We start from the raw sequence: 14,357 nt of genomic DNA, 5'->3' as shown, positions 1-14,357 counted from the left end.
AACCGTGAAAGGGGCGGGCCCAACAAGGTCCCCTTCATGGGCACTATCACTGCTTGCTGTCAGGGAGGCTGCCAGACAATTTTCCATGCACACTCTGGGCTGGGGGGCAGTCAACCACCAGTACACACAGCAGAACCTAAACCCATACCATTATTGCTAAGCAGCAAGACAGGGGCCCATTGCACTCCCACGGGGCCTTTTTAAATGCAATCCATAACCCGGATTTGCCAGGAACCCTTCTTACTCCTCCTACTTGCATGTGACACTGGGCTTAGGATCTGCATAGGAAACACACACACAAGCACACACCTACCTTTGTTGCCTGCAGATGCCTCCTTGGCTGTCCCCAAACGGTATCAAACCAACACCCACGGGAAGCTGTAAGCATAGAGGACATGCCTGCACCCCATTGGACTTACCTGTGTGGGTTAAATCCGGGTTATTTGACAACCTATGGCGGTGATGGTTCTGCTCAGGCAGAGCAGTGCTGATGCTCCTCATAAAGCTGTCGCTGCTGTGAAGGTTCTAGGTGACATCACAATCCCTATGGTTACATACACGACAAAGCTGGGTTGTTGTTGTTTACACTCTGCAAGGCCTGTGGAAGTGAGTGACATCATAGCACTGTAGTTCTGAGGGTTCTAGATGGATGCAACAATCTCCTGTTGCTTCTATGAAGGCCATAATAGACGACATCACCAAACAGCTCCATAGTCACATACACAGCAAAGGAGAGATGTTGTTTACACCTAGTGATGTCAGTGGTATTGAGTGACATCACAGCACAGTGCTAAGGCTCCTGGGCCTGGACATAGCAGCGGCTGCAATATCTCAACGGAGAATACGTTTATATATATGTGTGTGTGTGCGCGTATATATATATATATATATATATATATATATATATATATATATATATTCTCCACCGAAATCACTTTTAAACCCATTTCCACCTTTTTTTCCCTTCTCTTCCTCTTACTTTTTTTTCACGTTTTTTTACGTTTTTCTCCTTTTCGCCTCTTTTCTGGGCGTATTATTCTTCTTTTTCTTCTTTTTTTTCGTCTAATGCATACCCCATCAGTGCAGCAATGCTTATTCAATACCGCCAGCAGATGGAGACACTGGGGGATAATTTTCTAAGGATTTATACTGATTTTTCCTGTCTGAATTTGTCGCACAGAAAGTTGCAGGCCAAATATGTGTGACATTTCTGCGACTTTAGCTTCTAGAGCATTTTTACAACATTATACATAGGTGCTGAATACATAAAAAGCGACTGTTCAGCGACAGACAAGTCGCATCGGCTGAAAGTAGGCCAGAATGTCAGTCCATGTTGGAGCAGGTTTAGATACAGTCTAAAGCATAGATCTCAAAGTCTGTGCACAGAATTTAGCAAGGGCCTCGCACCTTCTGATGCATCAGGTAGGTGCACTATAGCATAGCCTAACCCTCTGTACTTTGGTCTATATTGATGCGGGACATAGACAGCCAGCTGATGACCAATCCATTAGTGCAATGGATGGCTGGAAGCATTTGTCTTTGCCTTTGCAATACCACAGAAGCAATGCATGGTCAATGTACAGCAATGACACACCTGTGTGAACAGCCAGGAGACCCCCCCATGTTATGTTACATAGTTACATAGTTAGTACGGTCGAAAAAAGACATATGTCCATCAAGTTCAACCAGGGAATTAAGGGGTAGGGGTGTGGCGCGATATTGGGGAAGGGATGAGATTTTATATTTCTTCATAAGCATTAATCTTATTTTGTCAATTAGGAACATTCAGCACCCACCCGCTATCAAGGCAGCTGCCTATCATGTCATGCCCTACCTGCACAGGTGTGCTGGCTACTCAAATGATCCAATTAAGGAGGCCATTTAGTCAGCAGCAGCAGAAGTCCTGTGCCTGGACGCTCCAACAGCGGCCAGACACAAGCAGAAGCAGCAGAAGCAGCAGCAGCACCACCTTTTGTTTTTTGGCTGCAGCAGCAGCAGCAGCAGCAGCAAGGCCCACAGGGCTGGCTAGCTGGCTAGCCAGCAAGCAGGTAGCAATGAAAGTAGGAATCTTTCTTTTTAACCCTGTAAGGGGGTGGTGCACTGTACCCGAAGATACTGCCATATCGGGTCAATGCATAGGGCGACGGAAGCAAGCTTCGAAATCGGCCCCCGTTCTCAAAAATCCATTTAATATATGGTCCCCAGATAGGGGACGTATCAGATATTAAACTGATAAGAACAGATACTACACTTGATCTTAGCCAAAAGGCCGAGAAGCGATAACCGTGAAAGGGGCGGGCCCAACAAGGTCCCCTTCATGGGCACTATCACTGCTTGCTGTCAGGGAGGCTGCCAGACAATTTTCCATGCACACTCTGGGCTGGGGGGCAGTCAACCACCAGTACACACAGCAGAACCTAAACCCATACCATTATTGCTAAGCAGCAAGACAGGGGCCCATTGCACTCCCACGGGGCCTTTTTAAATGCAATCCATAACCCGGATTTGCCAGGAACCCTTCTTACTCCTCCTACTTGCATGTGACACTGGGCTTAGGATCTGCATAGGAAACACACACACAAGCACACACCTACCTTTGTTGCCTGCAGATGCCTCCTTGGCTGTCCCCAAACGGTATCAAACCAACACCCACGGGAAGCTGTAAGCATAGAGGACATGCCTGCACCCCATTGGACTTACCTGTGTGGGTTAAATCCGGGTTATTTGACAACCTATGGCGGTGATGGTTCTGCTCAGGCAGAGCAGTGCTGATGCTCCTCATAAAGCTGTCGCTGCTGTGAAGGTTCTAGGTGACATCACAATCCCTATGGTTACATACACAACAAAGCTGGGTTGTTGTTGTTTACACTCTGCAAGGCCTGTGGAAGTGAGTGACATCATAGCACTGTAGTTCTGAGGGTTCTAGATGGATGCAACAATCTCCTGTTGCTTCTATGAAGGCCATAATAGACGACATCACCAAACAGCTCCATAGTCACATACACAGCAAAGGAGAGATGTTGTTTACACCTAGTGATGTCAGTGGTATTGAGTGACATCACAGCACAGTGCTAAGGCTCCTGGGCCTGGACACAGCAGCGGCTGCAATATCTCAACGGAGAATACGTTTATATATATGTGTGTGTGTGCGCGTATATATATATATATATATATATATATATATATATATATATATATATATTCTCCGCCGAAATCACTTTTAAACCCATTTCCACCTTTTTTTCCCTTCTCTTCCTCTTACTTTTTTTTCACGTTTTTTTACGTTTTTCTCCTTTTCGCCTCTTTTCTGGGCGTATTATTCTTCTTTTTCTTCTTTTTTTTCGTCTAATGCATACCCCATCAGTGCAGCAATGCTTATTCAATACCGCCAGCAGATGGAGACACTGGGGGATAATTTTCTAAGGATTTATACTGATTTTTCCTGTCTGAATTTGTCGCACAGAAAGTTGCAGGCCAAATATGTGTGACATTTCTGCGACTTTAGCTTCTAGAGCATTTTTACAACATTATACATAGGTGCTGAATACATAAAAAGCGACTGTTCAGCGACAGACAAGTCGCATCGGCTGAAAGTAGGCCAGAATGTCAGTCCATGTTGGAGCAGGTTTAGATACAGTCTAAAGCATAGATCTCAAAGTCTGTGCACAGAATTTAGCAAGGGCCTCGCACCTTCTGATGCATCAGGTAGGTGCACTATAGCATAGCCTAACCCTCTGTACTTTGGTCTATATTGATGCGGGACATAGACAGCCAGCTGATGACCAATCCATTAGTGCAATGGATGGCTGGAAGCATTTGTCTTTGCCTTTGCAATACCACAGAAGCAATGCATGGTCAATGTACAGCAATGACACACCTGTGTGAACAGCCAGGAGACCCCCCCATGTTATGTTACATAGTTACATAGTTAGTACGGTCGAAAAAAGACATATGTCCATCAAGTTCAACCAGGGAATTAAGGGGTAGGGGTGTGGCGCGATATTGGGGAAGGGATGAGATTTTATATTTCTTCATAAGCATTAATCTTATTTTGTCAATTAGGAACATTCAGCACCCACCCGCTATCAAGGCAGCTGCCTATCATGTCATGCCCTACCTGCACAGGTGTGCTGGCTACTCAAATGATCCAATTAAGGAGGCCATTTAGTCAGCAGCAGCAGAAGTCCTGTGCCTGGACGCTCCAACAGCGGCCAGACACAAGCAGAAGCAGCAGAAGCAGCAGCAGCACCACCTTTTGTTTTTTGGCTGCAGCAGCAGCAGCAGCAGCAGCAAGGCCCACAGGGCTGGCTAGCTGGCTAGCCAGCAAGCAGGTAGCAATGAAAGTAGGAATCTTTCTTTTTAACCCTGTAAGGGGGTGGTGCACTGTACCCGAAGATACTGCCATATCGGGTCAATGCATAGGGCGACGGAAGCAAGCTTCGAAATCGGCCCCCGTTCTCAAAAATCCATTTAATATATGGTCCCCAGATAGGGGACGTATCAGATATTAAACTGATAAGAACAGATACTACACTTGATCTTAGCCAAAAGGCCGAGAAGCGATAACCGTGAAAGGGGCGGGCCCAACAAGGTCCCCTTCATGGGCACTATCACTGCTTGCTGTCAGGGAGGCTGCCAGACAATTTTCCATGCACACTCTGGGCTGGGGGGCAGTCAACCACCAGTACACACAGCAGAACCTAAACCCATACCATTATTGCTAAGCAGCAAGACAGGGGCCCATTGCACTCCCACGGGGCCTTTTTAAATGCAATCCATAACCCGGATTTGCCAGGAACCCTTCTTACTCCTCCTACTTGCATGTGACACTGGGCTTAGGATCTGCATAGGAAACACACACACAAGCACACACCTACCTTTGTTGCCTGCAGATGCCTCCTTGGCTGTCCCCAAACGGTATCAAACCAACACCCACGGGAAGCTGTAAGCATAGAGGACATGCCTGCACCCCATTGGACTTACCTGTGTGGGTTAAATCCGGGTTATTTGACAACCTATGGCGGTGATGGTTCTGCTCAGGCAGAGCAGTGCTGATGCTCCTCATAAAGCTGTCGCTGCTGTGAAGGTTCTAGGTGACATCACAATCCCTATGGTTACATACACAACAAAGCTGGGTTGTTGTTGTTTACACTCTGCAAGGCCTGTGGAAGTGAGTGACATCATAGCACTGTAGTTCTGAGGGTTCTAGATGGATGCAACAATCTCCTGTTGCTTCTATGAAGGCCATAATAGACGACATCACCAAACAGCTCCATAGTCACATACACAGCAAAGGAGAGATGTTGTTTACACCTAGTGATGTCAGTGGTATTGAGTGACATCACAGCACAGTGCTAAGGCTCCTGGGCCTGGACACAGCAGCGGCTGCAATATCTCAACGGAGAATACGTTTATATATATGTGTGTGTGTGCGCGTATATATATATATATATATATATATATATATATATATATATATTTCTCCGCCGAAATCACTTTTAAACCCATTTCCACCTTTTTTTCCCTTCTCTTCCTCTTACTTTTTTTTCACGTTTTTTTACGTTTTTCTCCTTTTCGCCTCTTTTCTGGGCGTATTATTCTTCTTTTTCTTCTTTTTTTTCGTCTAATGCATACCCCATCAGTGCAGCAATGCTTATTCAATACCGCCAGCAGATGGAGACACTGGGGGATAATTTTCTAAGGATTTATACTGATTTTTCCTGTCTGAATTTGTCGCACAGAAAGTTGCAGGCCAAATATGTGTGACATTTCTGCGACTTTAGCTTCTAGAGCATTTTTACAACATTATACATAGGTGCTGAATACATAAAAAGCGACTGTTCAGCGACAGACAAGTCGCATCGGCTGAAAGTAGGCCAGAATGTCAGTCCATGTTGGAGCAGGTTTAGATACAGTCTAAAGCATAGATCTCAAAGTCTGTGCACAGAATTTAGCAAGGGCCTCGCACCTTCTGATGCATCAGGTAGGTGCACTATAGCATAGCCTAACCCTCTGTACTTTGGTCTATATTGATGCGGGACATAGACAGCCAGCTGATGACCAATCCATTAGTGCAATGGATGGCTGGAAGCATTTGTCTTTGCCTTTGCAATACCACAGAAGCAATGCATGGTCAATGTACAGCAATGACACACCTGTGTGAACAGCCAGGAGACCCCCCCATGTTATGTTACATAGTTACATAGTTAGTACGGTCGAAAAAAGACATATGTCCATCAAGTTCAACCAGGGAATTAAGGGGTAGGGGTGTGGCGCGATATTGGGGAAGGGATGAGATTTTATATTTCTTCATAAGCATTAATCTTATTTTGTCAATTAGGAACATTCAGCACCCACCCGCTATCAAGGCAGCTGCCTATCATGTCATGCCCTACCTGCACAGGTGTGCTGGCTACTCAAATGATCCAATTAAGGAGGCCATTTAGTCAGCAGCAGCAGAAGTCCTGTGCCTGGACGCTCCAACAGCGGCCAGACACAAGCAGAAGCAGCAGAAGCAGCAGCAGCACCACCTTTTGTTTTTTGGCTGCAGCAGCAGCAGCAGCAGCAAGGCCCACAGGGCTGGCTAGCTGGCTAGCCAGCAAGCAGGTAGCAATGAAAGTAGGAATCTTTCTTTTTAACCCTGTAAGGGGGTGGTGCACTGTACCCGAAGATACTGCCATATCGGGTCAATGCATAGGGCGACGGAAGCAAGCTTCGAAATCGGCCCCCGTTCTCAAAAATCCATTTAATATATGGTCCCCAGATAGGGGACGTATCAGATATTAAACTGATAAGAACAGATACTACACTTGATCTTAGCCAAAAGGCCGAGAAGCGATAACCGTGAAAGGGGCGGGCCCAACAAGGTCCCCTTCATGGGCACTATCACTGCTTGCTGTCAGGGAGGCTGCCAGACAATTTTCCATGCACACTCTGGGCTGGGGGGCAGTCAACCACCAGTACACACAGCAGAACCTAAACCCATACCATTATTGCTAAGCAGCAAGACAGGGGCCCATTGCACTCCCACGGGGCCTTTTTAAATGCAATCCATAACCCGGATTTGCCAGGAACCCTTCTTACTCCTCCTACTTGCATGTGACACTGGGCTTAGGATCTGCATAGGAAACACACACACAAGCACACACCTACCTTTGTTGCCTGCAGATGCCTCCTTGGCTGTCCCCAAACGGTATCAAACCAACACCCACGGGAAGCTGTAAGCATAGAGGACATGCCTGCACCCCATTGGACTTACCTGTGTGGGTTAAATCCGGGTTATTTGACAACCTATGGCGGTGATGGTTCTGCTCAGGCAGAGCAGTGCTGATGCTCCTCATAAAGCTGTCGCTGCTGTGAAGGTTCTAGGTGACATCACAATCCCTATGGTTACATACACAACAAAGCTGGGTTGTTGTTGTTTACACTCTGCAAGGCCTGTGGAAGTGAGTGACATCATAGCACTGTAGTTCTGAGGGTTCTAGATGGATGCAACAATCTCCTGTTGCTTCTATGAAGGCCATAATAGACGACATCACCAAACAGCTCCATAGTCACATACACAGCAAAGGAGAGATGTTGTTTACACCTAGTGATGTCAGTGGTATTGAGTGACATCACAGCACAGTGCTAAGGCTCCTGGGCCTGGACACAGCAGCGGCTGCAATATCTCAACGGAGAATACGTTTATATATATGTGTGTGTGTGCGCGTATATATATATATATATATATATATATATATATATATATATATATATATATATTCTCCGCCGAAATCACTTTTAAACCCATTTCCACCTTTTTTTCCCTTCTCTTCCTCTTACTTTTTTTTCACGTTTTTTTACGTTTTTCTCCTTTTCGCCTCTTTTCTGGGCGTATTATTCTTCTTTTTCTTCTTTTTTTTCGTCTAATGCATACCCCATCAGTGCAGCAATGCTTATTCAATACCGCCAGCAGATGGAGACACTGGGGGATAATTTTCTAAGGAATTATACTGATTTTTCCTGTCTGAATTTGTCGCACAGAAAGTTGCAGGCCAAATATGTGTGACATTTCTGCGACTTTAGCTTCTAGAGCATTTTTACAACATTATACATAGGTGCTGAATACATAAAAAGCGACTGTTCAGCGACAGACAAGTCGCATCGGCTGAAAGTAGGCCAGAATGTCAGTCCATGTTGGAGCAGGTTTAGATACAGTCTAAAGCATAGATCTCAAAGTCTGTGCACAGAATTTAGCAAGGGCCTCGCACCTTCTGATGCATCAGGTAGGTGCACTATAGCATAGCCTAACCCTCTGTACTTTGGTCTATATTGATGCGGGACATAGACAGCCAGCTGATGACCAATCCATTAGTGCAATGGATGGCTGGAAGCATTTGTCTTTGCCTTTGCAATACCACAGAAGCAATGCATGGTCAATGTACAGCAATGACACACCTGTGTGAACAGCCAGGAGACCCCCCCATGTTATGTTACATAGTTACATAGTTAGTACGGTCGAAAAAAGACATATGTCCATCAAGTTCAACCAGGGAATTAAGGGGTAGGGGTGTGGCGCGATATTGGGGAAGGGATGAGATTTTATATTTCTTCATAAGCATTAATCTTATTTTGTCAATTAGGAACATTCAGCACCCACCCGCTATCAAGGCAGCTGCCTATCATGTCATGCCCTACCTGCACAGGTGTGCTGGCTACTCAAATGATCCAATTAAGGAGGCCATTTAGTCAGCAGCAGCAGAAGTCCTGTGCCTGGACGCTCCAACAGCGGCCAGACACAAGCAGAAGCAGCAGAAGCAGCAGCAGCACCACCTTTTGTTTTTTGGCTGCAGCAGCAGCAGCAGCAGCAAGGCCCACAGGGCTGGCTAGCTGGCTAGCCAGCAAGCAGGTAGCAATGAAAGTAGGAATCTTTCTTTTTAACCCTGTAAGGGGGTGGTGCACTGTACCCGAAGATACTGCCATATCGGGTCAATGCATAGGGCGACGGAAGCAAGCTTCGAAATCGGCCCCCGTTCTCAAAAATCCATTTAATATATGGTCCCCAGATAGGGGACGTATCAGATATTAAACTGATAAGAACAGATACTACACTTGATCTTAGCCAAAAGGCCGAGAAGCGATAACCGTGAAAGGGGCGGGCCCAACAAGGTCCCCTTCATGGGCACTATCACTGCTTGCTGTCAGGGAGGCTGCCAGACAATTTTCCATGCACACTCTGGGCTGGGGGGCAGTCAACCACCAGTACACACAGCAGAACCTAAACCCATACCATTATTGCTAAGCAGCAAGACAGGGGCCCATTGCACTCCCACGGGGCCTTTTTAAATGCAATCCATAACCCGGATTTGCCAGGAACCCTTCTTACTCCTCCTACTTGCATGTGACACTGGGCTTAGGATCTGCATAGGAAACACACACACAAGCACACACCTACCTTTGTTGCCTGCAGATGCCTCCTTGGCTGTCCCCAAACGGTATCAAACCAACACCCACGGGAAGCTGTAAGCATAGAGGACATGCCTGCACCCCATTGGACTTACCTGTGTGGGTTAAATCCGGGTTATTTGACAACCTATGGCGGTGATGGTTCTGCTCAGGCAGAGCAGTGCTGATGCTCCTCATAAAGCTGTCGCTGCTGTGAAGGTTCTAGGTGACATCACAAATCCCTTTGGTTACATACACAACAAAGCTGGGTTGTTGTTGTTTACACTCTGCAAGGCCTGTGGAAGTGAGTGACATCATAGCACTGTAGTTCTGAGGGTTCTAGATGGATGCAACAATCTCCTGTTGCTTCTATGAAGGCCATAATAGACGACATCACCAAACAGCTCCATAGTCACATACACAGCAAAGGAGAGATGTTGTTTACACCTAGTGATGTCAGTGGTATTGAGTGACATCACAGCACAGTGCTAAGGCTCCTGGGCCTGGACACAGCAGCGGCTGCAATATCTCAACGGAGAATACGTTTATATATATGTGTGTGTGTGCGCGTATATATATATATATATATATATATATATATATATATATATATATATATATATATTCTCCGCCGAAATCACTTTTAAACCCATTTCCACCTTTTTTTCCCTTCTCTTCCTCTTACTTTTTTTTCACGTTTTTTTACGTTTTTCTCCTTTTCGCCTCTTTTCTGGGCGTATTATTCTTCTTTTTCTTCTTTTTTTTCGTCTAATGCATACCCCATCAGTGCAGCAATGCTTATTCAATACCGCCAGCAGATGGAGACACTGGGGGATAATTTTCTAAGGATTTATACTGATTTTTCCTGTCTGAATTTGTCGCACAGAAAGTTGCAGGCCAAATATGTGTGACATTTCTGCGACTTTAGCTTCTAGAGCATTTTTACAACATTATACATAGGTGCTGAATACATAAAAAGCGACTGTTCAGCGACAGACAAGTCGCATCGGCTGAAAGTAGGCCAGAATGTCAGTCCATGTTGGAGCAGGTTTAGATACAGTCTAAAGCATAGATCTCAAAGTCTGTGCACAGAATTTAGCAAGGGCCTCGCACCTTCTGATGCATCAGGTAGGTGCACTATAGCATAGCCTAACCCTCTGTACTTTGGTCTATATTGATGCGGGACATAGACAGCCAGCTGATGACCAATCCATTAGTGCAATGGATGGCTGGAAGCATTTGTCTTTGCCTTTGCAATACCACAGAAGCAATGCATGGTCAATGTACAGCAATGACACACCTGTGTGAACAGCCAGGAGACCCCCCCATGTTATGTTACATAGTTACATAGTTAGTACGGTCGAAAAAAGACATATGTCCATCAAGTTCAACCAGGGAATTAAGGGGTAGGGGTGTGGCGCGATATTGGGGAAGGGATGAGATTTTATATTTCTTCATAAGCATTAATCTTATTTTGTCAATTAGGAACATTCAGCACCCACCCGCTATCAAGGCAGCTGCCTATCATGTCATGCCCTACCTGCACAGGTGTGCTGGCTACTCAAATGATCCAATTAAGGAGGCCATTTAGTCAGCAGCAGCAGAAGTCCTGTGCCTGGACGCTCCAACAGCGGCCAGACACAAGCAGAAGCAGCAGAAGCAGCAGCAGCACCACCTTTTGTTTTTTGGCTGCAGCAGCAGCAGCAGCAGCAAGGCCCACAGGGCTGGCTAGCTGGCTAGCCAGCAAGCAGGTAGCAATGAAAGTAGGAATCTTTCTTTTTAACCCTGTAAGGGGGTGGTGCACTGTACCCGAAGATACTGCCATATCGGGTCAATGCATAGGGCGACGGAAGCAAGCTTCGAAATCGGCCCCCGTTCTCAAAAATCCATTTAATATATGGTCCCCAGATAGGGGACGTATCAGATATTAAACTGATAAGAACAGATACTACACTTGATCTTAGCCAAAAGGCCGAGAAGCGATAACCGTGAAAGGGGCGGGCCCAACAAGGTCCCCTTCATGGGCACTATCACTGCTTGCTGTCAGGGAGGCTGCCAGACAATTTTCCATGCACACTCTGGGCTGGGGGGCAGTCAACCACCAGTACACACAGCAGAACCTAAACCCATACCATTATTGCTAAGCAGCAAGACAGGGGCCCATTGCACTCCCACGGGGCCTTTTTAAATGCAATCCATAACCCGGATTTGCCAGGAACCCTTCTTACTCCTCCTACTTGCATGTGACACTGGGCTTAGGATCTGCATAGGAAACACACACACAAGCACACACCTACCTTTGTTGCCTGCAGATGCCTCCTTGGCTGTCCCCAAACGGTATCAAACCAACACCCACGGGAAGCTGTAAGCATAGAGGACATGCCTGCACCCCATTGGACTTACCTGTGTGGGTTAAATCCGGGTTATTTGACAACCTATGGCGGTGATGGTTCTGCTCAGGCAGAGCAGTGCTGATGCTCCTCATAAAGCTGTCGCTGCTGTGAAGGTTCTAGGTGACATCACAATCCCTATGGTTACATACACAACAAAGCTGGGTTGTTGTTGTTTACACTCTGCAAGGCCTGTGGAAGTGAGTGACATCATAGCACTGTAGTTCTGAGGGTTCTAGATGGATGCAACAATCTCCTGTTGCTTCTATGAAGGCCATAATAGACGACATCACCAAACAGCTCCATAGTCACATACACAGCAAAGGAGAGATGTTGTTTACACCTAGTGATGTCAGTGGTATTGAGTGACATCACAGCACAGTGCTAAGGCTCCTGGGCCTGGACACAGCAGCGGCTGCAATATCTCAACGGAGAATACGTTTATATATATGTGTGTGTGTGCGCGTATATATATATATATATATATATATATATATATATATATATATATATATTCTCCGCCGAAATCACTTTTAAACCCATTTCCACCTTTTTTTCCCTTCTCTTCCTCTTACTTTTTTTTCACGTTTTTTTACGTTTTTCTCCTTTTCGCCTCTTTTCTGGGCGTATTATTCTTCTTTTTCTTCTTTTTTTTCGTCTAATGCATACCCCATCAGTGCAGCAATGCTTATTCAATACCGCCAGCAGATGGAGACACTGGGGGATAATTTTCTAAGGATTTATACTGATTTTTCCTGTCTGAATTTGTCGCACAGAAAGTTGCAGGCCAAATATGTGTGACATTTCTGCGACTTTAGCTTCTAGAGCATTTTTACAACATTATACATAGGTGCTGAATACATAAAAAGCGACTGTTCAGCGACAGACAAGTCGCATCGGCTGAAAGTAGGCCAGAATGTCAGTCCATGTTGGAGCAGGTTTAGATACAGTCTAAAGCATAGATCTCAAAGTCTGTGCACAGAATTTAGCAAGGGCCTCGCACCTTCTGATGCATCAGGTAGGTGCACTATAGCATAGCCTAACCCTCTGTACTTTGGTCTATATTGATGCGGGACATAGACAGCCAGCTGATGACCAATCCATTAGTGCAATGGATGGCTGGAAGCATTTGTCTTTGCCTTTGCAATACCACAGAAGCAATGCATGGTCAATGTACAGCAATGACACACCTGTGTGAACAGCCAGGAGACCCCCCCATGTTATGTTACATAGTTACATAGTTAGTACGGTCGAAAAAAGACATATGTCCATGAAGTTCAACCAGGGAATTAAGGGGTAGGGGTGTGGCGCGATATTGGGGAAGGGATGAGATTTTATATTTCTTCATAAGCATTAATCTTATTTTGTCAATTAGGAACATTCAGCACCCACCCGCTATCAAGGCAGCTGCCTATCATGTCATGCCCTACCTGCACAGGTGTGCTGGCTACTCAAATGATCCAATTAAGGAGGCCATTTAGTCAGCAGCAGCAGAAGTCCTGTGCCTGGACGCTCCAACAGCGGCCAGACACAAGCAGAAGCAGCAGAAGCAGCAGCAGCACCACCTTTTGTTTTTTGGCTGCAGCAGCAGCAGCAGCAGCAGCAGCAAGGCCCACAGGGCTGGCTAGCTGGCTAGCCAGCAAGCAGGTAGCAATGAAAGTAGGAATCTTTCTTTTTAACCCTGTAAGGGGGTGGTGCACTGTACCCGAAGATACTGCCATATCGGGTCAATGCATAGGGCGACGGAAGCAAGCTTCGAAATCGGCCCCCGTTCTCAAAAATCCATTTAATATATGGTCCCCAGATAGGGGACGTATCAGATATTAAACTGATAAGAACAGATACTACACTTGATCTTAGCCAAAAGGCCGAGAAGCGATAACCGTGAAAGGGGCGGGCCCAACAAGGTCCCCTTCATGGGCACTATCACTGCTTGCTGTCAGGGAGGCTGCCAGACAATTTTCCATGCACACTCTGGGCTGGGGGGCAGTCAACCACCAGTACACACAGCAGAACCTAAACCCATACCATTATTGCTAAGCAGCAAGACAGGGGCCCATTGCACTCCCACGGGGCCTTTTTAAATGCAATCCATAACCCGGATTTGCCAGGAACCCTTCTTACTCCTCCTACTTGCATGTGACACTGGGCTTAGGATCTGCATAGGAAACACACACACAAGCACACACCTACCTTTGTTGCCTGCAGATGCCTCCTTGGCTGTCCCCAAACGGTATCAAACCAACACCCACGGGAAGCTGTAAGCATAGAGGACATGCCTGCACCCCATTGGACTTACCTGTGTGGGTTAAATCCGGGTTATTTGACAACCTATGGCGGTGATGGTTCTGCTCAGGCAGAGCAGTGCTGATGCTCCTCATAAAGCTGTCGCTGCTGTGAAGGTTCTAGGTGACATCACAATCCCTATGGTTACATACACAACAAAGCTGGGTTGTTGTTGTTTACACTCTGCAAGGCCTGTGGAAGTGAGTGACATCATAGCACTGTAGTTCTGAGGGTTCTAGATGGATGCAACAATCT

General features: G+C 46.2%; 6 non-coding genes across 6 annotated transcripts; all 6 read right to left on the bottom strand.

Moving 5' to 3' along the window:
- Positions 1-2,090: 2,090 nt before the first annotated feature.
- LOC130329962 (U2 spliceosomal RNA) lies at positions 2,091-2,281 on the bottom strand. The gene has a single exon (XR_008873415.1). It is a non-coding gene; the product is annotated as a U2 spliceosomal RNA (small nuclear RNA).
- A 2,092-nt stretch (positions 2,282-4,373) lies between these two features.
- Positions 4,374-4,564, bottom strand: LOC130329970 (U2 spliceosomal RNA). The gene has a single exon (XR_008873422.1). It is a non-coding gene; the product is annotated as a U2 spliceosomal RNA (small nuclear RNA).
- Positions 4,565-6,648: 2,084 nt separating this feature from the next.
- LOC130329969 (U2 spliceosomal RNA) lies at positions 6,649-6,839 on the bottom strand. Its single transcript, XR_008873421.1, has one exon. It is a non-coding gene; the product is annotated as a U2 spliceosomal RNA (small nuclear RNA).
- Positions 6,840-8,932: 2,093 nt separating this feature from the next.
- LOC130329968 (U2 spliceosomal RNA) lies at positions 8,933-9,123 on the bottom strand. The gene has a single exon (XR_008873420.1). It is a non-coding gene; the product is annotated as a U2 spliceosomal RNA (small nuclear RNA).
- A 2,096-nt stretch (positions 9,124-11,219) lies between these two features.
- Positions 11,220-11,410, bottom strand: LOC130329967 (U2 spliceosomal RNA). The gene has a single exon (XR_008873419.1). It is a non-coding gene; the product is annotated as a U2 spliceosomal RNA (small nuclear RNA).
- Positions 11,411-13,505: 2,095 nt separating this feature from the next.
- On the bottom strand, positions 13,506-13,696 carry LOC130329961 (U2 spliceosomal RNA). Its single transcript, XR_008873414.1, has one exon. It is a non-coding gene; the product is annotated as a U2 spliceosomal RNA (small nuclear RNA).
- Positions 13,697-14,357: the final 661 nt, after the last annotated feature.

This window comes from Hyla sarda, unplaced genomic scaffold (genome assembly GCF_029499605.1).
Source record: "Hyla sarda isolate aHylSar1 unplaced genomic scaffold, aHylSar1.hap1 scaffold_3273, whole genome shotgun sequence".
NCBI classification, from domain to species: domain Eukaryota; kingdom Metazoa; phylum Chordata; class Amphibia; order Anura; family Hylidae; genus Hyla; species Hyla sarda.
Note: the sequence above shows the minus strand (reverse complement) of the source record. Positions and strands in the feature narration are given on the sequence as shown.